This window comes from Rhinolophus sinicus, linkage group LG03 (genome assembly GCF_036562045.2).
Source record: "Rhinolophus sinicus isolate RSC01 linkage group LG03, ASM3656204v1, whole genome shotgun sequence".
NCBI lineage: Eukaryota > Metazoa > Chordata > Mammalia > Chiroptera > Rhinolophidae > Rhinolophus > Rhinolophus sinicus.
This window is the reverse complement of record NC_133753.1, coordinates 47,831,264-47,851,587: the sequence shown is the minus strand read 5'-3', so window position 1 is coordinate 47,851,587 and position 20,324 is coordinate 47,831,264. Positions and strand designations below refer to the sequence as shown.

Here is a 20,324-nt window from a genome sequence, read left to right as displayed (position 1 = left end):
TTCCTTCCCTTGTGGATCACTTTGTAAATGGGGTTGCCATTCACAATTCCATTTACAAAGGGGTTGTAGAAAGTTAAGAGAGTTATAAAAGGGGACTCCTTATACCGTTTTAATTAAGCAGGGGTCCTTAACCAGGGGCGCAGAGAGAAATTTCAGAGGGGTCACAAACCCTTTGAAACTGAAAGCATTATGTTCTTTTGGGTGCAAGGGTCCATCATATTTCCAGAGGAGTTTGTGGACCCTCCTTCCCCATAAGAATAAGGAATAACATGGAATTTTATTTTTTTTAATGAATCTTGGAGCTGTTGAGGATTTCTTGACACATGTTTTGTGTGCTTGTGTGTGAGTCTACGTTGGCTTTTTACATTTGAGTGTGCCTAACTATTGAAAGGGAAGTGAACAGAGCGAGTTACCATAGATTGTCCGGGGTAGAAGCCTTGATTATTTACTTGCTAATTACTTGCTGTGGGTGGCCTAGCAGGCTTTGCGTTTTCACTGAGCTTTCTCCTTCTCTTGACCCAGAGTAACTAGAATACTAAAATGTGGAAAGAAATTGCAATGGTTGTTGTAGTTTCAAAACAAATGACCTCACTGCCGAAATTCTATTTTATGCAAAAGAAACCCTTTTGCTTTATAAATAAGAGTGGACCTTTGGGGAAACAGATCCAAATACCCATTTAGTGAGGGTGGGACAGATTTGTCACTGCTGAATCTAACTCCCTAGAAACAAAATACAACTATTGTTACACCAACCTCGTAGTTATTTCCTAAGAGATATGGCAATTTAAATGTATAACAACTGACATTCACATATGCTTTGTATAAGCTGACTTAATGTGAGGTACTGTCAGCTGTGTTCCAGCAACGTAAGGGAATTCTAGAATCCTCTAGATGAAAGACACCTGTGTTGTATCCAGTCCACACTCTTTACAGATGAGTTGACTGAAGGGTGTCTAAGGTTAGGTGTGAGCTGTTCCAGGTAGCTTTGATTTGCCAGGATCAGGAGGAACCAGAACCCCAGGGGAATAGGTGCCTATTTAGATGATTATGGTTTAAATAGGTGAAGGTTAATTTAAAAAACCATAATCAGAAGACATTTCCTAGAGAATTAGCATTTAAATCATTTCATTTTAACAAAATGATCATTGACAACAGTCTTAGCCCACCCATCTTTGAAGTGTCCTACTTCTTATGGTCTCCAGGCAATTCCCAGGAGGGTTCTGGTCTCCAGAATCTGTAACCTAATGTGTGGAAAAGGAGCTTTGTCTGGTTCTGTGTTGTTCTTTATATCTCATACATTCAGAACTTTTAGGTTTTTGGGCTTTCTCCGCAAAGTGTGTAGATTTTTTTCTTGTACTCAAATGTGAACAGTTCTGGGGTTTTGTTTTTTTTGTGTGTGTTTTTTTTTAATTTTGTTTTTGAAGAAAACCAGGAGTTTCAGTTTGGCTGTTGGAAGTCTTTGGGGATTAAGGAGAGAGAACTGGGGGGAATGGTTAAGATCTGGAACTTCAGGCTGCCTTGTCTCTTCTCGGTTAAGAGCCAGACAGAATAAGGATAACATTTATTTAGAAACAGAGTTTTATTAAGGAAGGTAATTTACAGGTAAACTTAGCTTTATAGATTCTGTGATTCCATTCCTGGACTTGCCATTACTTGCTGCTGATTTTGGACAAGCCTGTTTTCTTTCTGAGTCTTGATTTTTCTCATCTGTGAGGAGAGGGGTTGGGCCTGATTGTCTCCAAGGGCCCTTTGCCGCCGCCTGTCTGGACTCCTCCTTGTGGGGTTTGCAGCCAGAGGCTGCTCTGGAGCTGCTGGTGGTGGGATGATGCCTCTGCTGAGACTGAAGGCAGAGGGTTTCCAGCTGTGTCAGTGCTCTGAAAACATTTGCCCCACATTAGCATTGGTCTTTTGCACCCTCTTTATAATCTGGACCCTACTAGTGTCATTCACTGTTGGGAGAACGTCGCTCACCCGCCAATGTGGCCACCTGCGCTGACACGTGTCATTTGTCTCTTCTTTGCCAGCGTGCTGCTGCAGGGTAACATCTGGACTGGGCTCCTGGACCCTTGGATGCTTGGCTGCCCACAAGTTCTTGGATTGACTTGTTGAAAGCAGTGAGTAATCTCCATGTTTCTACTTTGCAAGCAACTGTAGACCAGTGGAATCTGAGGGCTGGAGGGGTTGTGGCCGGCAGTCACGAAGTCCAATCAGGTCAGCTATAGACTGGCACTGAGCTCCCTTACACTGAGCTCCAAGAGCGTTGGCAATGGCAGCTTTGACTCCAGACATGGCCTTTCTGCCCCCAACAGTCATAATGGTCGTGGAGCCCTCTGAATCTTCCTCCTTGGAGCTTCTTTGTTTCACCACCAGAGCCAAACATACAGATCTTGATTTTCTGTCTTTACTGGCCTACAGGAAAAGACTGGATGGCAAAGGGAGGTGCTGTTCCCTCTGCCTGATACCCTCTTCTCCAGCGTGTTCCTCCTCATTCATCGTATCCTAATGCAACCCCTAATGCCAACCTCTCTTAGAGAGGTCTTATCTGACAGCCTCATTTAAAGACGTCTTCCCTCCGCCCCATATATTCTCTCTTTCTCTCTCAGACCCTTACTTGCATCTTTCTTTGCACTTACAACGGGATAGGTCTCTTCAGTCATTTGGCAGACCATTCATTCATTCACTCATTCAATGAATACTTGAGTACTACACGCCAGTGGCTAAGGTAGGCAGACTGTGCTATCATGGAACTTCCATGAAGAAAGAAAAAGATCAACTAGAAACCTAAGTAAACCATCTGGGTAGACTTTGTTGTAAATACTCCACAGCAGGGTCATTGTTAAAACGTGGATCCTGATTGGGTAGGTCTGGGTGAGGCCTGAGAGTCTGCATTTCTAACAAGCTCCAGATGGTGTCCATGATGCTGGTTTGTAGATGATCTTTGGAGAAGGGAGGTCAAAGCTTCCTGACGCATATGAAACGTGTCCTTGCCTGTGACTCTTGATGGACTGCCTGAGGTGTGTGTTTGAAAAGCCACCAGAGACCCAGTGGGCTTTTGTCCGGCTGCACTTACGTGAGGCTGAGTGGTCTAGAGTAGGAGCCTGACTCAAAAGTATAGGAGTCTGTTACCCTCACCTGTGTCTGGGGGCTTGTACCTCAATATTGTTGTTGTAGGTTGTGGTTTTGTACCTTAAATAACGTGCTTTTTAGGTTCACGAGGTGAAATCCTGTGGGGGTCTCTGCAGTGTGCCTCTTCCCTAAGTCAGCATCTCTGAAAAGACTGAGGGTGTTTTTTTGTTCCTAAGAGCAGGCTGTATGAGCTGGGCTAATGTGGCACTTCAGTGGGGTGTGGAGAAGAGAGACCATGTTAGAAGCTGCGAACTGACCACAGAAACCTCAGAGCAGACAGAGGGAGGAGTTCAGGGCAATCCTGCCAAAGGGGTGTCTTGAGTCCAGGCACTGAACTGGCCCTGGGGTTGTTCACGTGAGACACCGTATGTGGTTGCAGGCTCGGCAACGTTGCACGGATGCCGTCAGACCTTTCAAAAGTCGTGTCTAGTTTTCACGAGAAGACAATTGGATTCTCCACTTGAGTAGTTCCTAGTTCTAACAGCCATTTATGGAGTACTTAAAACGTACTAGGCATTGGGCAAAGTGCCTGGCACACGGGCTTGTGCTTTCACCCTCCCCATCGCCCGTTAGGCAAGTAGTCTCCGTTTTACAAAGAACGAGACTGAGGCTGTGGGTGACGGAACACACCTGGGGTCACACAGCAAGTAGGGTCAGGCTCAGGGGTCCAGCCTGTCCGTTGGGCCCTAGGTTGCTGATTATAATTTTCTTCTTCCAAGGTGGTATCCACCTCTATATGCGAAGTCCTCCTGACCTTTGTGTGACAGAAAGTGTGTTTTTAAAACAAACAAACAAACAAACAAAATAATAAAACAATGTTCTGCTTAACATATTTTAAAATCTAATAACATAGACATTGATTTCATGCTAATATAAATCTATCCCATATTGAAAGACTGCAGATTATTTGTGTTAATTGTTACATATTTTTTAAAGGAAAAGTTCTGTAACCTTTCATCCTCCTGTTGCTGGCTGGGCTTCTTCCCCTCCCTTTCTTGCTTGTATTTTGGTAATGTTGCAGTGAGCATTTTTATAACACTTATTGGTAGACCATGTGGGCATTTTTATAGAATTTCAAGGCCAAAAGCTATGTACCTTTAAAAATCCACCTTTCAGAAGATGATATAATTTATGTTCCCAACACCTGTGTAGGGACCCTCACTGGCACAGAATGTTGTTACCCTTTACAATTTTTATTCTGAAAGCTCAATCAATATACACAGGCTTCTAAAAAAACAAACAAACAAACAAAAAAAAAACGGCCATGCCAGGTCTGGGAGTTCACAGGGCTTCAAACAGAGCCTTTAATCAGCAGGGGTGCCAGGAGGTCCTTTCCGGTCCTGTGGTGCAGACTTCAGGGCCTCATCACAGCGCTGCTTTGGACTTGGCCACTCTGAGGGCTCCGTCTCTGCATCCCTCCTGTTCTTATTTATGCCCAGCGGTGCTGACTTGTTGATAGATGCTCAGGAGCGACACGTCTGTGCCAGCGCACGTGAGACAGAAGATGTGGGTCAGGTGGGCGGCTGCTGCAGGCTGCCCATGGCAACCTTGGCCTCTCTCTCTTTCTACTTTCCCTCCCTCCATTCTTGCTCAGAGGGAAGCTGCTTGGCTCACTAGCTGTGGCCGTGCTGGGGAGTCTGTGGCTGGGGTCTCCCAGGCACCCAGCATTACTCTGTGACATTTGTCAGGAGCACATTTCTCCAAGGCAGAGTCATGGTCCCTCTCTGTCATTTGGCAGGCATCTGTGGCAGATCTCATATTTAACAAGAGTGGATGATGACAGGATGATAAAAGGCTGATAAAATTCCCTGTGGGGTGAGCTTTGCTGACCTGCCTTCCCTGGCACAGGCTCCTTTTTCCTCCAGAGCAGCCGGCACCCTGTCTGACAGAGCCACACCTGAGTGCCTGGAACAGACCTCTCTTTTGGGCCAGAACAATTGCTAGTTCTTTGCTTTAAACGTGATGTTCCCCGTCTCTGGATAGATCTCCTGGGCAGCCTACCCGGTGGGCTTCAGTTTGCACAGATGCAACAAAAATCAAAACCAATTATTGCTCTTTTCTCCTGTGTCAGCCCTGGATTGCCTTGACCTCCTTCCCCTGGAACTGTTCTTGCAGGGGGCACGCGTTCTCTGTCAGTAGAATGAAGGGGAAGCACTAAATAGGCCCTACTTGAAAACATACCGCCTTGACAACAGCCATAAGGCTTGGTTGGCATGGGACTTGTTAGTGAGACTGCATAGTAGTTAGGACAGTAGCTGATTTGTTCAATGGAAATATTTCAGGGATGAAAAAAAACAAACCAGTCTCAAACGCCCATGTGAGAGCAGAGGAAATAAACTAAGTGGCTCCCACTATGTAGCTGAGCACATCCCTGCACCCATGGAGTACGTGCAGCAGCGTGCCCTTCAGCCAGCTCCCGGGTTCCCAGGAGACACGGGCAGTTAGTTGGATGGAGACGGTAGGGAAAGTAATGAGGTGGGAGGAGGGAGGGCGTGACCCTTGCACAGCAGCTGAAGTTCCAGGGCAGGGTTTGGGCTTTGCTGCCTTGAGTTCACAATCCAGCTGCTGCTTGGCCCTGCCACGGTGAGGATGACTCAGAAATCTGGAAGGTGGCCCTGGTGACTTCAGTACTGACTGGATCAGAGGCAGCACAAAAGCCCCCTGGGGTGGGTGTGGTTGCTGGGGAGAGTTGACTGATGAAGTGGATAGGATTTGGACGCTAGTGCTCTGGGACACTGGGGTCCGCTAATTACTTAGTAACTTGGGACAGATTTTGTTTTTATTACTAAAAAAAGAAAGATTCAAGCTCTGGTGGTAAATATTGTACAAAACAAGGGCAGATGATACCAGATAAGTTCAGTCCGACACAGAAGTCATTCGTTTGGTGAATTAATTATCTGTATAGATCACCTGGTCCAGGGCCAAGGTTTTTCCAGGGGTGTCCCAGGGGCTTCTGAGAAGTCAAGAGGTGGACGCGAGGCTTCACTATCCCTACTTCTCAGAAAGGATGAAAACTCAATCATTTCCAGATGAGGGAAATAAGGTCTGTACTAGTTTCCATTGCTGCTGTCACAATGACCACAAACTTAGTGTCTTAACATACTACAACTCTATTGTCTTACAGTTTTGTAGATTAGAAATCTGATATGTGTCTCACTAGGCTAGAATCAAGGTGTGGGCAGGGCTGGGTTCCTTCCGGGGGCTCTAGGGGAGAATGCGTTTGTCTTTTTCCGCTTCTGGAGGCCACCTGCTTTCTTTGCTGCTCACCCTATTCTTCCATCTTCAAATCCAGCTACGTTGTATTTGGATACATTGACCACGACTGGGAAAGGTTCTCTGCTTTTAAGGACCTTTTTTGAATCCATTGGGTTCACCTGAGTAATCCAGGAAAATCTCCCCATCTCAAGGTCCTTAACTCAATCACATCTGCAAGGTTCAGTTTGCCATGAAGTAATGTAACATATTCACAGGTTCTGGAGATGAGGACATGGACATCTTTGGGGACCATTATTCTGTCTGCCACAGGGTCAGACAAGTGTGATGATGTTTGCAGGGCGGTTAGCAGCAGAACTTGGTCCTAGGATCCAGGCCTGACTATCCAGGGCCCGGGTCCTCCCCTTCTGCTGTGTGCCATACTGCAGGATGTCTGGTGGAAGTGGAATGGTCTCTTCACAGGCTGTACCTCCACTGCAGTCCGTCTGTCCCTGGATGAGAGGCTGTGAGCATGAGAAGAACAGGAGGAGCCATCCCTTCCTGTGGGAAAAGGGGGGTGGGTGGCTGCACTCCGAGCTCTGCCTTGCTGTGTAATAGCTTATGGTGACTATCCCATTGTATTGATAGAGGTCTGTTCTTAATAAGGCTCCTTGGGCTAAGGAACAGAGACATAGGTGAGCTAGCTTAAGGAGAAGGGGTCTGTGGGGTGGCTCAATGCAGCTGCTGATTGCAGCTAACCTTTATTGAGTGCCTGCTGTGTACCTAAGAAAACACACCGGGGACCCACCAATGCACGCTTGCTTGCACACTCTTTCTCTGAGACGCAGCTCTGGGGTATTTCTGTACAATGCCACCACTCTCCTCTTTTCAAAACCAGATCAGCATCTTTGCCTAAACTCCAGATGGAGACCTCACACCCGAAGCTCCCCTCTGTTCTGCTCAGCACTTCACAGCTTCCTGGCTCAGTCAGTGTGTCTCAGTTTCTAATTCCTAGGAGATGAATCGGAACAGCTGAGCTGGGGCCGGGTATGCACTTGGCTTGAAGGTGGAAGAGGAGCACAGTTGCCTGGGTCTGTGAGGGGGTAGCTGGTGACAAATGAGGTTAATATGGGGAGGGGGTCTTGCCTTATTCAGCAGGTGGTACTGTGGAAATGCTTTGCAAGTTGAATCTGAAATTGTGCTGTCTTAAAATACTTTATTTTGAAATAATTTCAAACTTACAGAAAAGTTGCAAGAAGAACATGAAGAATTCCTGTATAGCCTCACTTAAATTCATCAGTTGTCTGTATTTTGCCACCTTTCCTTATCATTTTCCATATCATATTCTCTTCTGACCCATTTGAAAGTTACACCGTCATGCCGCTTTGCCCCTAAGTACTTCAGCATGGCTTTCCTAAGAACAGGTCAACTAGTGAAAACTACAGGTCAATTAGTGAAAACAGGACACATAACAGTGATGTACTATTATCAAATATACAGTTTATATCCAAATTTTGTCACTTATCACAATAATGTCCTTTATAGCAATTCCTCCCCCTGATCTAGGATTTAATCCAAGATTACACAAGTTGTATTCGGTTGTCATGTTTCCTTAGTCTCTTTTACCTGGGAACAGTTTTCTGCTTTTTTTGTCTTTGATGACATTGACATTTTTGAAGAGTATAAGCCAGTTATTTTGCAGCAATTTGGGTTTGTTTGGTAATGCCTTACGATTGGATGTATTTTTGTCAGGAATGTAATATGAATGATGATTGGCATCTTTCTCTGTGTATCACATCAGGAGGTACGTGATAACCATTTTGTGCCAATATTGGCGATGCTAGCTTTGGTCCTTTGGTTAATGTGGTATTGGCCTTATATGATTTCATCTAGTCTAGAGGAGTAGAGCACGTAAAGCTGGGCATTTCAAGAGGATGAACTTTTCTGTTGAAGTTCTGTTTAGTTTGCTAGTGCCTTTTGGAATTTTCCTGAAGTGACACCCTTGTTCCCTGCAAGGTATGCCCTTGATTATAGGTAGAGGAGCTAACATCCTGAGAGAACTCATTGTGAGGAAGAGATTGCCTGAGGTTGGAACAGCGCGTTATCTACTCTTGTGGCAAGAGTAGGAAGCTCCATCCAGAGATAGCAGCAAAACCGGTGTGAACAGTGGGTGTCCTCTGGCTGCTGCTGACCGCCCTGGCGGCCTCCAAATTATCTAGGAGCAGAAGAGGTGGACAAATCTCTTCCTTTCACACATTTTACCGTTCTGTAAATGCTAAAGATAAGGGGCCAGGTTGCTGCCACTGCATTTCTCTTTTGTGGATCTCGTCTCTCCTGTCATTGACTTGTTGGGCCAATTTGGGTTGGTCAGCTTGCATAATGTTTGTGTACCAGGCTAGTAAGACCCAGGATGGTCCTGCACCAGCTATGGCATTTCTTGTAGCTGTCACTCTCAGAACTCAGGAGGCTGCCATGTGGGAAGGATGTGCTGCTTGGAACTTTTCAGTTGAATTGTGGCCAGTATGATCCTGGATTAATACTTCTCAAACTTCTTCCAGTTTATGTTTTGTTGGACATTTGACTTCCTGACCCCTAGAACTGCTGTTCCCACTTGTCATTACAGAAGCAAACAACATGACCACATGCAATCTACTTTAGTATTACTAGGGAACATGGTACTCTCTAAAAACGAAATAATATACATGATCACAGAATTTAAATATTCATTAGGAACAACAGTGTGTCTCGACAGTCCTGCCTACTAGGCTTTAAAAAGGTGGGAAACGTAAAGGACATAGGCCACACCCTTGAGGTTGTGGGTTCATTTGTTTCTCAAATATTTTTTTTGCTTTGTTCTGGGTAGTTGTGGGAGTTATTTCTGCGTGACTTAGGACATGTTTGTCTGTGTCCTCAGAAGAATTGGCAGTGACAGCAGGCCTTCAGCATATCCCAAAGACAGCTGGTTGGAAAAATAAATATGCTTGGGCATATATTCCCAGAGGTTGTGTTTGTGCCTGAATTGGAGTAAAGACTATAGGCAGCTTTAGGAAAACTAGATTTGGAGATGTCCCATTGTCCCTAAAAGGATGTTAATTTAATTGCTTATTCCATGCTGTGGTGTCAGCAAAAGATTCTCAGGGTTGTATGTAGTCTTTAATTTTTAAAGACACTGATACGTGTCACTTTTCTACCTATGGTATTTTTGCACAAGGAAGGGGCTTTGGCAATATGCGTCACCTTTTTTTTTTTTTTTTTTTACTTTTTAAAAATATTTTTTATTAAATGTACTGGGGTGACATTAGGTAGTAAAATTGTATGGGTTTAAAGTGTACAATTCTATAATACATCAGCTGTATATCACATTGTGTGTTCACCACCCAGAGTCAGTTCTTCCTGATATCACCATACATTTGACCCCCTTTGCCCTCTCCTAACATGCCCCCTTCCTTCCGCTTCCCCTCTGGTAACCACTAAACTTGCATCACCTTTTTTTACATTGAATCCTCTGTGCCTAGTACAGGAATGCTGGATACCTGTGGTCTGGTGGTGGCCGTGGTGGAGAGGAGACGTTGGGGAGGGCGTGGGAAGGGAGACTGAGCTTGACGGACTAGGCCCAAGGTGTCCTGGAAATGAAAACGAGTACGGTTTTGAGAAGAGCTGGAATACACTACAAGTAATGTGACGAAAATGAAGCAGCGGTGCTTCGTTTACTTTGGTGTCTTCTGGGAAGGAGGAATTCAGAAAGAGTTCTGTAAGCAATTGAAGTTTCCCCCAATTACAGGTGAAACTGTTATCAATTTTTCTTGAAAAAGTCTGAAGCACAGGATCTACTGTCCCACTTTAAGAATCAGCAGCTAAGTATTAATATGATCATCTTACCTTTTCCTTGTGACTCAGAATTCTGGACTGAAACAGTAGCTCCCCTCCAGACAGTGAGGTGCCTCTTTGTCTGACATTTGTCTCTCACTTGACCGCCTCTGGGTGTGCCTGTGCTTTGCAGAGAGTAGTGGCTTCAGGCAGGACTGAAGGCTGCCCGGAACCGAGTTGGTAGAGTCTGGCCTCGGAGGGTCTGTGCCATCCTATGACTTCAGCACATGGGCTTAGCCATGGCTACTTAGTTTCCGCTTAGAAACCCTTTCTGGTTGTTCAGAGTTGGTGGCTGTTCTGGGCCTGGGTCTTAATTTACAAAAGTATGACTGAATGATGACACAGAGGTCCAATGCCATTGAAAGATGATTTTTATTACATTTCCCTAGTGTAGGAGCCACACCACAGAGGAAGCAGCAGGGTGGTCGGGAAGCAGGAGACAGCAGCAAGGAGAAAGCCTTGATCAGAGCCTTAATTGGGGTTTTCAAGGAGGCAAGGCGGGGCAGCGTACACATCTTAGGATTGGCTACTTCGAATAATTCCAGGGGGTTTTGGGGCTATAAGGATGAGCTCAAGGCACCTGGAAACTAGCCTTGAGATGATTTCGTGCAGGGGATATAAGAGCTTGGTGTGTGAACGTTGTAGAGGTACTTGGGTGGTGTAGACGCTGGGTTGGTTGGCTTGTATACGTAAGGCAAGCTCCACGCTGAGCCCTTGGTGCTAAGAATTGGCTCGTCCTGCAAGGCCCCCAAAGTCAGAGTGTCAGGAATAGAAAATAAGAAAATAGAGTTAATATAATTGGCCCTGTGATGCATGCATGCCACATAGACAAATCCAGAATCTAAGACAACAGAACAGTGGCCTTGTGACAGATGGGGGAGGATGCTGACGGCTTGATGGCCAGCTACCCCTCAGGTTGCTTTGGGGTCAATACAACCCTCAGGTCTAACTCAGTGAGGGCCGTGCCGCACACCTGTTTTCTGCTAGATAGAGGTGGTCTCCATTGTCAGGGGGAGGGTGTTTCCTGTGCTCTTTTCCCTGCTCGGGAATGTGCTTTACGATAGATAAAGCTTCATTTCACCAAGGGAAAAGAAGCAACTCACTGGCCTCTGAGAGTTGTAGAAGGGGGAAGCAGTGCTAGTTGAGAATTTGTTTTCCCCTTAAAATTTCTGGTGTGTATGTATATACGAGTATTTCAGTAATTACTAAGTGCTTAACACAGTCATTTTATGAGTGAGCTAAGTTATTCATATGCAACTTAAAACTTTTATTATGTAAGTAATAGGTGCTATTACAGAGACATTAGACAATTCAGATCTGTAAAAGAAAATAAATAATTACCTTTTATTATCCTGCCATCTGGAGATATCCTTTATTTTTAAAATTAGTTATTCTATATGTAAGTTCCCTTTAGTTGTTTGTTTGTTTTGCAAAACACTTTCCCCTGTAGCTTCAAAATGTCCCCCGTAGCTTCAAAATTTCCCCAAATTACAAAATTCATAAATGAAAATGTGCAAAGTTTCATTTTTGCATTAATGTGTTCCAAATAATTGTCTTCTGATACGGCGGAATTCTTGTAATCCCAGAGAAGTTTGTAAATTCTTAGGTTTCTAATGAGCCTTGGGAGGTGATTCAAGGTGGTACTTTGGGAAGCGTGTGATAGCCCAGGATGAGGTCTGGACCCCTTGTCCCTACGTTACACTGGAGACTCAGAGTGTTGGTGTGGTCTTGCTCTTAGGGGCTGGAGGATTGGAAGGACTGGAAATCTGGAAATAACTACTTGAATTTGATTCATGTTCCTTGTTGTCTTCTTAAGGGTGCCGAGTAGGATGTTTGTAGTTCCTAGCTGGAGAGCCAATAATGGGCATAAATCATTATCTGGGAAGCCTGGTCCCTGCACAGCTGTTAGCCAGCTGCAGAGCTGGTAACTCGCTGAGTAGATCCTCACATGAAACTGAACTTTCTGAGAATCTTAAATTGTATCAGAAACAGCAGAGCCATACTCCCAGACGGTTCAAATGCTGCCCGTACCATCTAATGGCTTTGTGAGGACAGGCCAGTTACAAAGCTTCTGAGCTTCAGCGTCCTCACTTGTAAAACTCTGGTACTGTACCCACCTGGTAGGATTGTTGTGAGAAAGGCATTACATAAGGTAATGCAGGTACAGCACCCAGCACCATGCCTGGCTCATAATAATCACTCAAGTTACTGTTGCCCCCACCCTCCCTCACTATTACTGTTTTTGAGTATAGGAGGGTTTGAGCAAGTTACTATCAGGAGTGACTGTGCTAAGCAAGCCTTACAAAAAGGTCCCCCAAATCTGCACGGCCATGGCCATTTTTACTCTCCCACATAAAACACTGGTCCAACACAGGGCAGGCGAAGTCTAGTGTAAGTAACACTGAACCTCCTTGTCTAAGAAGGAAGGTACTGGTGAAGAAGGTGCTTTTTATATATGTCTACATTAGGGATGCAGCCCCCCTCTGCCCTGGGTGATGCCAGAATTCCTTTATTCCTAAGAAGGCAAGTAGTAGGAGGCCAAATGGCAGGAGACTAGCCAGTAGGTTTCATATGCACTGTTCTCTTCAATGCTTTTAGCATCTTCAGTTATCCACAAGGTCCCAGGACCCTGAGCTGGTGTGTTCTCTCGGAATTTGGGTGGGCACAGTGAAGGGCCACCCTGGCCCTACTGTCTTCCGGGCTGACGTGCCCCAGGGCCGAGGTCATGGGGCCTTGGCGAAATTTAATTACAACCTCCACTTTCAGTGGACCTCAGCTGGCAGGGTCCTGGGGGTTTTAAGCAAAACCACGTGCCTCTCCAGAGGTCGATTAGGGAGATGTCTATTCAAGCAGGGGATTTGTACATATTAATTCTGGGAGTAGATATCTGACTGAGAAAGTACTGTGTGGCCTTATGTAGAAAAAGGCTATACTTTGTTAACCTTTATTCCCTTAAGAAGGAAAAATCATTACATGGCAGAGGTTCAGACCCCATAAGGGATTTTCTGGACCATTCTCCATTTTAAGGGTCACGTTTCCACAGATGTGATAAAATTATCCGTAACTTCTGACTACCCCCACCTCATACTCTTCTAGGTGAAAAATAAAATCTGGAGGAGGCACACTGATGGGGCCTGGGAAGACCTGAGTCCAGACACAGGCATCACTGCCTCCTTGCTGTGCGACTCTGGGCTGTTGAGTCTGAATTTCTTTTACTGCACTTGCAATTATACTGTGTGATGATGCTTTCTCAGTCTCCAGCTAGAAAACCGGACTTCTGGAGGACAGGATGTTGTTCATCCTGTTATTTCCAGTCATTTATCTAGTCATTCATTTCTTTTATACAATTACTCTCCTAGGACCCAAGAATAGAGATGAACATGATACATTGTGGCACATTGTAGGAATGACAAGCTGCTATTGCATCCTGTGTGTGTGTGTGTGTGTGTGTGTGTGTGTGTGATCCACGTATAGCTAAGAAAGCTTTAGCTCTTTCTCCCCAGAGCATTCACTGCAGAGGAGCAGAATATGAACTTGACCCTTGACCTTAACTGCAATAATTTTTTTTTTAAATTTATTAGGGTGACAATTGTTGGTAAAATTACATAGATTTCAGGTGTACAATTTTGTATTACATCATCTATAAATCCCATTGTGTGTTCACCACCCAGAGTCAGTTCTCCTTCCATCACCATATATTTGATCCCCTTCACCCTCATCTCCCAACCCCCACCCCCCTTACCCTCTGGTAACCACTAAATGCAATACTTCTTAAACCAGTCTTAGAAAAGCCTCTTACGGGAATGGCATCTCCAAGTTTAGGGGTAAAGTAAGAACTCACTGTTGAAAATTTTGCTGCCCTTTGCCAGCTAAGACAAGGATAAGCAAGGGAGAGAAAGGGATCAGGGCATACAACTTTGAATGAGATGGGTAGAAATTGGGAGCATGAGGCCGAGCACAGGGAACAGAATTGGAAGTGCCTTGTTCAATGGAAAGTGGATGTAAAGAAACTTGAAAGGCTGGTATTTCAAATGGGCCAGCTCTATCACCTATTCCACCTGGAGAGAGTCAACGGTTAGTCTTTTCCAGAAGCAGTTTTGTATGTAAAAAACCCGGAAGGACCACATTCCATTCGATCCCTTTTATTAACAAAATTGTTACTTTGCAGTGAGGTGGGGTGTGGCTGGAGAGCCCTTTCAAGATTAGAGCTTGGAGGCATCGGGATGGTTAATTGCATATTTGCCTTTTGGCTTCTTTCCAGTCTTTCATCATGGATGACCCCTTATCTGTAATTTTTAGGCCAAAAAATTGCTTTTCCTCTTTGTGAGTTTTATGAGCTAAGTAGACTATGATAATGATCTAAGCACTGGCTTTGGAAAGCAATTACAGTGTGTGAGAAGAGTCAAGATGGATTCTAGAACAGATGTCATCCTGGAGGCTGTGATTCCAGGCCATCACCATGGCTGAGTTGACAAGTCTGGCCAGCTTAGCTGGGCATCCTCTTCCTGACTCACTATCCCCAGGGATGTCTTCCAAAGCTGCTGGCTTTATCTGTCTACACAGAGACCTGACCTATTTCCTGGGGTGAGGTAGGCGAGAGGCCTGTGTCTCAGAATGCTTACTTGACTGTGGTTCACAAGCCTGGCTGCATCTCAGAACCACCTGGACAGCTTAAAAAGAAATTACAGGAAACCCCGCCTCCTAAGGTTCTGGCTCATTAGGTTTCAGACGAGGAGAGGAAGATTTTCTGTTAAAGAGCCCTGTGTGTGACCGCGATGGTCCGTCAGAACCGGGCACCATTGCCCTCCTCACCATCACTGCGCAGCCGGTCACAGGTCCGGCAGCCTCTGCACCAGCTGGGAGTGTATTCAAAATGCAGACTCTTAGGCTGCACCTGGCAGGTTCCTGCATCAGAACCTGCTGTTTCACAAGGGCTGCAGGTGATTTCTGTGCATGTGGAGGTTTGAGAAGCCCTGCTCCCCTATGCTGTGCTGCATGATTAGTGCTTAATAGTGCCTGAGAATGGAATATTCATGATAGTCTTTAAGGACTGAGCTTTAATATCCATCGATCCAATTTTTAAAAATTATATGTGAATCATTTTTTAGGGATTGATAACCTTTTAGTTGTTTTGCATGGCATTGTTCAGTACACACATACAGTTTCTTTCTCCCCCCCCCCCCATTGGGGAATATTGGGGAACAGTGTGTCTCTCCAGGGCCCATCAGCTCCAAGTCGTTGTCCTTCATTCTAGTCATGGAGGGCACAACTCACTGCTCCATGGGGGAATCCACAGTCAATTGAACCGGCAACCCTGTTGTTCAGAGCTCGTGCTCTAACCAACTGAGCCATCCGGCCGTCCCACACGTTTACAGTTTCATTTAAACACACTTACTTTGTAAGATGGACTGTGTTCTGTAGCCAAACAAGGAGGGGTTTTTTTTGTTGTTGTTGTTGTTGTTCTCTACGTTATTAACCCTCCCTGTGTCCTCTGTGCTATGATGAAGCAGCCTCTGGCTGTCTCCCTTGCCCCAGATGCAGATGCTTTGCTCCTTCTTTGGGTAATGATTTTCCCTTAGTGCCTGACTATTGCTGCACTTGCCCCAGTGTGCTGGGATTTTTGTTTCCATTTATATGGGAATGAGGCCCTTATTTTATTCCATAGCTGCATCTCCTGTATCTAGGCCACACTTGATGCATACGTAGCAGGGAGTCACTAAAGGTTCACTAGGGGAATGAGTGAATGAATGAGTGACATTGATGATTGAGTGCTTCCGGTAAACTTCTTTGACTGTGGATAATAGCAGTGCACTTGTGTTTTCTCCATTGCTCTCTCCCCCAAATATTTGGGATTGGAGAGTGAGAATCACTTTATTTTCTATCGGAAATTGGAGTACTTAATTCAAAAAGTTTTAATCTGGAGAGGTGAAACAAAATTAGGTGGAACGGACGGACCTTTGATTAGGTGGTTAAGGATGGCCGTTCAGAACATCTCTGGGTGACTTGTATGCCTGTTGGTATTTTTCTCAACTCCTTCTGGAACTTACCCTTCTATGGATACAGGGGAAGTCCCATCTCACCCTGGATGGGAAGCATCCTGTTTAGGTCCAGCAATATCTTTCGTTGATGACATTTGAAAATGGTTCATTAGAGTTCCACATCCTCGAGTCTCAGCCACCTAGGACTGAACTAGTCATGTGTCACTCAGGAATCCCAAGAGTCTTGTTACAAAATAATTTTTCTTATCACATTGATGGTTTTATGGTTCAATATAACCAAGTGATTCATAATTGAGAAGATACGTTTATTGTTATATTGTAAAAGCATGAATTCCAGTGCCATCTAAGTTCTGTTCTTGGTGATTGGTTGTGGATTCTTCTCTTATCTACAATATTCTGGCTTCTCTATGCTGATACCCAAGCAATGATTGTTTTCACTTGCTATTTGAAAACTGAGGAAAGTCCCAAGCTCCCTGTCTTAATTGAGAAATTTAAAGTCTAAAATTTTACACCTGTTAAAAATACAAAAAATTAAGTTTTTGTTTTTAAAGTAAATGCTCTAGTTTTTCTATTTAACCTGAACTTGCTTTTCTAAGTATCTCTTAATAGGTTTATGATTTTTGTTTTAATTTCTTTGGCACGGAGGAGCAGCTCCTAACATCACCCACTGCACTTAGTCTGTGAGATTATGTTAAGACTTTGTATCTTGGAGGTCATGTAAAGGCTGTTTATTTTTATACCTTCAGTAACTATTTGAAATTTCTTAGAATACCATGGACAAACCTTGCATGGTTAAGAAGACTGAAAGGCATCTTTGGCTTTCCAGGGAGCAGGGATAATATAAAGCGGTGACACTGAGTAAAAGCACCATGACGAATAAACACTATAAAGTGAAACCACAAAGCTGTCTTAAATACCTCCTTTGTCCAGTTTCGTTGTGGAATGAGGTATTTCACATTGAATAAACTTTCCAGATAACAGATTCTTACTCTTGAAAGCCTTTAAACTAACTTCATTTAAACCACTGTGGAAATCTGTCTAAATACTTCTTATTGCTTTGTTTCACAGAGTGTGCTGGGACAATGTTTTTCCTCATCATTCAGAATCATTGTCATTTTATGCTATGACAGTGCACACTGTGTGATTTGAATAGAACTATTGGATCCAACAAAGCATGGCCCCAGACCTCTTCTGCAGTTTTCGTGCTGAATCTTTTGAGTTTTTTTTAAGTTCCCTTGTGTCAGCGTTGAGTTCCTCCACTGTCAACTTGCCGGTCCTTTCTTGCTTCCTTAGTGGCTACTTATCTGACAGAAAGGCGACTTGGCAAGTTTGTTGGATTAGACATTTGCAAGGATCAAAAGTCTGGAGTTGAAGCAGGAGGGGCAGGCTGTCGTAGGGAAGTGCGGGGACTGTGGGGCAATGTCTTCATTTGCCAGAAAACATTTTCAGAAATGTTCCTGGGGTGGTGGCTGTGTCCTGTGGCCCTGGGACCACCACACATCTGACCTGTGCCCTGTAGCTACCACAGGAGTGGGAGGTACATCCAGGTGTCAAATGACCCCCAACACCTGGTGAGATGTTTTGTTTTCCACAAAACATACTTACTAGGGGGACTTTTTTTTTTCTTAGTTCTTTTTGTGGATACATATTAATCAGGCAGCAACCCATTACATTTTAGGAAGGGTGGGGGATTTCATGCAGAGGGCATGAAAAATTGTTGAAAGAATTTTGGCAAAACTACTAAAGGAATTGATATACTCTGGATACAGCTATGTGAGGGTTATTGTTAAACAGAGTAGAGCCCTGTTGCTGGAATGTAGTGGAGTCTAAAGTCATTGATGATTAAATGACATTAATCATTAAAGTCATTTAATCATCAATGACTAGTGAAAGACCGAAAGGATTTGATCTTTGCTACTAGTATCTATTAAGACAGAATTACAGACATGCCATGCTGACTTCATGGAAGATTCCAAGAATAACTTGACAATTCTTTTTTTCTGGGCCTGCATTTATATTTGCAACCTGATCTTTCTGTTGCCTGGGACATTATTTATTACAAAAATTTGAATAGGGCAATGGCCTGGATATGACTTGAAAGCAGGCTTCCTTTACGCAAATTTATTTTGAAATTGAGGAAAAGGTGGTGTAAATATGCCAACTGATTAAGTGTAGTTTGCCAAAATTTGCCATTCTTTAAATATTCTTCCCTGAAAAATTCTTTTGAGATTACAGTTCAGATGAGAGGAAGAAGAATGAATGTCCAAAGTGGATGGTAGCCATTCGTGGTGTTTCCATGTCTAAAATGAACACGGCAGGACTTTCCTGGGCAAAACGGCTCCACAGGCCACATTATGGAACAAATATGCATTGTCTCTAATGTGCTCCGTGTATAGGTGGCATTGTGGCTGGCTCCCACGCCACAAAACAAGCAGACACCTTTGCCTTGGATTTTAAATGCTTAAACTGGGTTCCAGTTTTGGGCATGGACGGTATTTGCCTCTGGACTTCTGGGGTCGTAATGGAGCCAGCTCGTAGCAGCCTCGCTCATCAAGTGAGGCAAGGGAAGAAAGATTCCGCCGTTAAAAATGCTCTTAAAAATGGCCAAGAAAGATTTGGAATATCTGCTGTGGCAATCTGAAGCTCCATCACTACTTACTTGGAGTTGGGCACAATGTGACATTCCTTCTTGAGGGAGCGTTGTTGGGAAAGGAATTTGTGCCTCAATCGAGTAACTTTTCCCTGCTATTTAATATGCATACTGTTCTTGAGCCATTAAAGATGCAGAAGAAAGACAGCATTGTTTAAAGATAGTTCTCCCAGGCCTCTCTTGGCCATCTGAACATGCGGGCCCTGCCACGGCCCATGTGTCAACACAATTTTGATGGTCAGAGTTGGGTAACCTGAGGGGGCTGCAGTCTCGCCAGAGCGCTAGTATTGCTCACTAAGCGTGCCACTGAAAAAGGCATTTTGTGCAAGTTTGGGAGTTTAGAAATAATTCTGCGTAAAGGTGCCGTGTGCGGTGGGTCATATTAGAGACCATCCCAGTGAGCACAAGACAAACGACGTTTTTCAAAAGGCAGACAGCGCCCAGGACAGGTAAGCCTCCCTCCGCAATTTTTAAAGAAAGGAGGAGCTTTCCTTGCTTGTCCTTTGGCCAAAGGAAGTTGGTTGAGCCATCTACTGGCATACTCATGGCTATACAAGTCCCCTTTGTTCCCCTTCCAACCGAGCGGGTCATGTGTGTCTCTCTTTGCCTGGATTTGTCAAACAAGCTTTTAGCTGAGGCCAAGGGGAAGGCTGGGGTGGATATCCATGGCTGGCCGTTGAGAACTCCCATCATTTCTATCCCTACTTGGCTCATCGTACTGAAGGGACATCCCACGAGGTTGCTGGAAACCACCCTTCGTGGTTTGATTGGCTCTTGCACAAATGAAGCTTGCATTCACATTGCCCTGGGAGGACCTTAATTCTTGGTTAGAACGTTTCATGATTCTGTTACCCTCTGAATCGTAAGGCCACCTGTTGTGGTACAGGATATCTGAATTGCAGAAGTGACCACAAGTTATCCATGGGAAGGAAGACGCACAGTGGGTGGGATCCATCCACACGGACGTTCGTGGACCTCTGGAAGTTGTTGCTTTTTCTTTAATTGGACATAGTTTTACCAGCAAGATTTTATATTGGTAATGATTTTATGCTATGCCTAGGGAGGGCTCACTAATCTTTTCATCTCTTAACTTTTTAAAGGTCATTTTGAAGAATCTCATAAGCCTTATGACTAAACTTTGAGATGATTATTTCCGAGGTAGGGAACTAATGAATGGGCATCATTTCTATGGAGGGCCAGGTAGTAAGACACTAGCTGAAAACCAATTAAGCGTAGTTTGGGCACAGTAGGGTCAGTGGGCTGGAGACAGAGCATGGCATATGGCATGGCTTTGTGATCTTTATTGCTCTGTGCCTACAGTGGACCTAGCAGGAGGCCTGGTGACAAGTGGCTCTGCCTTCAAGAATATGCTGGTCTAATGCGTGACTTGAAAGTTAGTACCACTACTTTCCTCGGCTAAATAAAACTTCACAGCATTTGGGGGCCTAGTCCCCTTGATGAGGCTGCTGCTTACTTTTTAAAGACAAAAT

General features: G+C 44.5%; 1 protein-coding gene across 6 annotated transcripts in view; it reads left to right on the top strand.

Annotated features, from left to right (window-relative positions):
* Window positions 1-20,324, top strand: part of TLN2 (talin 2) — a 410,543-nt gene that overhangs the window by 73,578 nt on the left and 316,641 nt on the right. For 4 of the 6 annotated variants that reach the window (XM_019755362.2, XM_019755356.2, XM_019755357.2 and 1 more), the window contains one exon: window positions 2,025-2,114. The exons of the other annotated variants lie outside the window; for them this stretch is intronic. The gene's annotated coding sequence lies outside the window, so the exon portion shown is untranslated. The remainder of the gene's footprint in view (window positions 1-2,024; window positions 2,115-20,324) is intronic. 6 annotated transcript variants of the gene reach the window in all.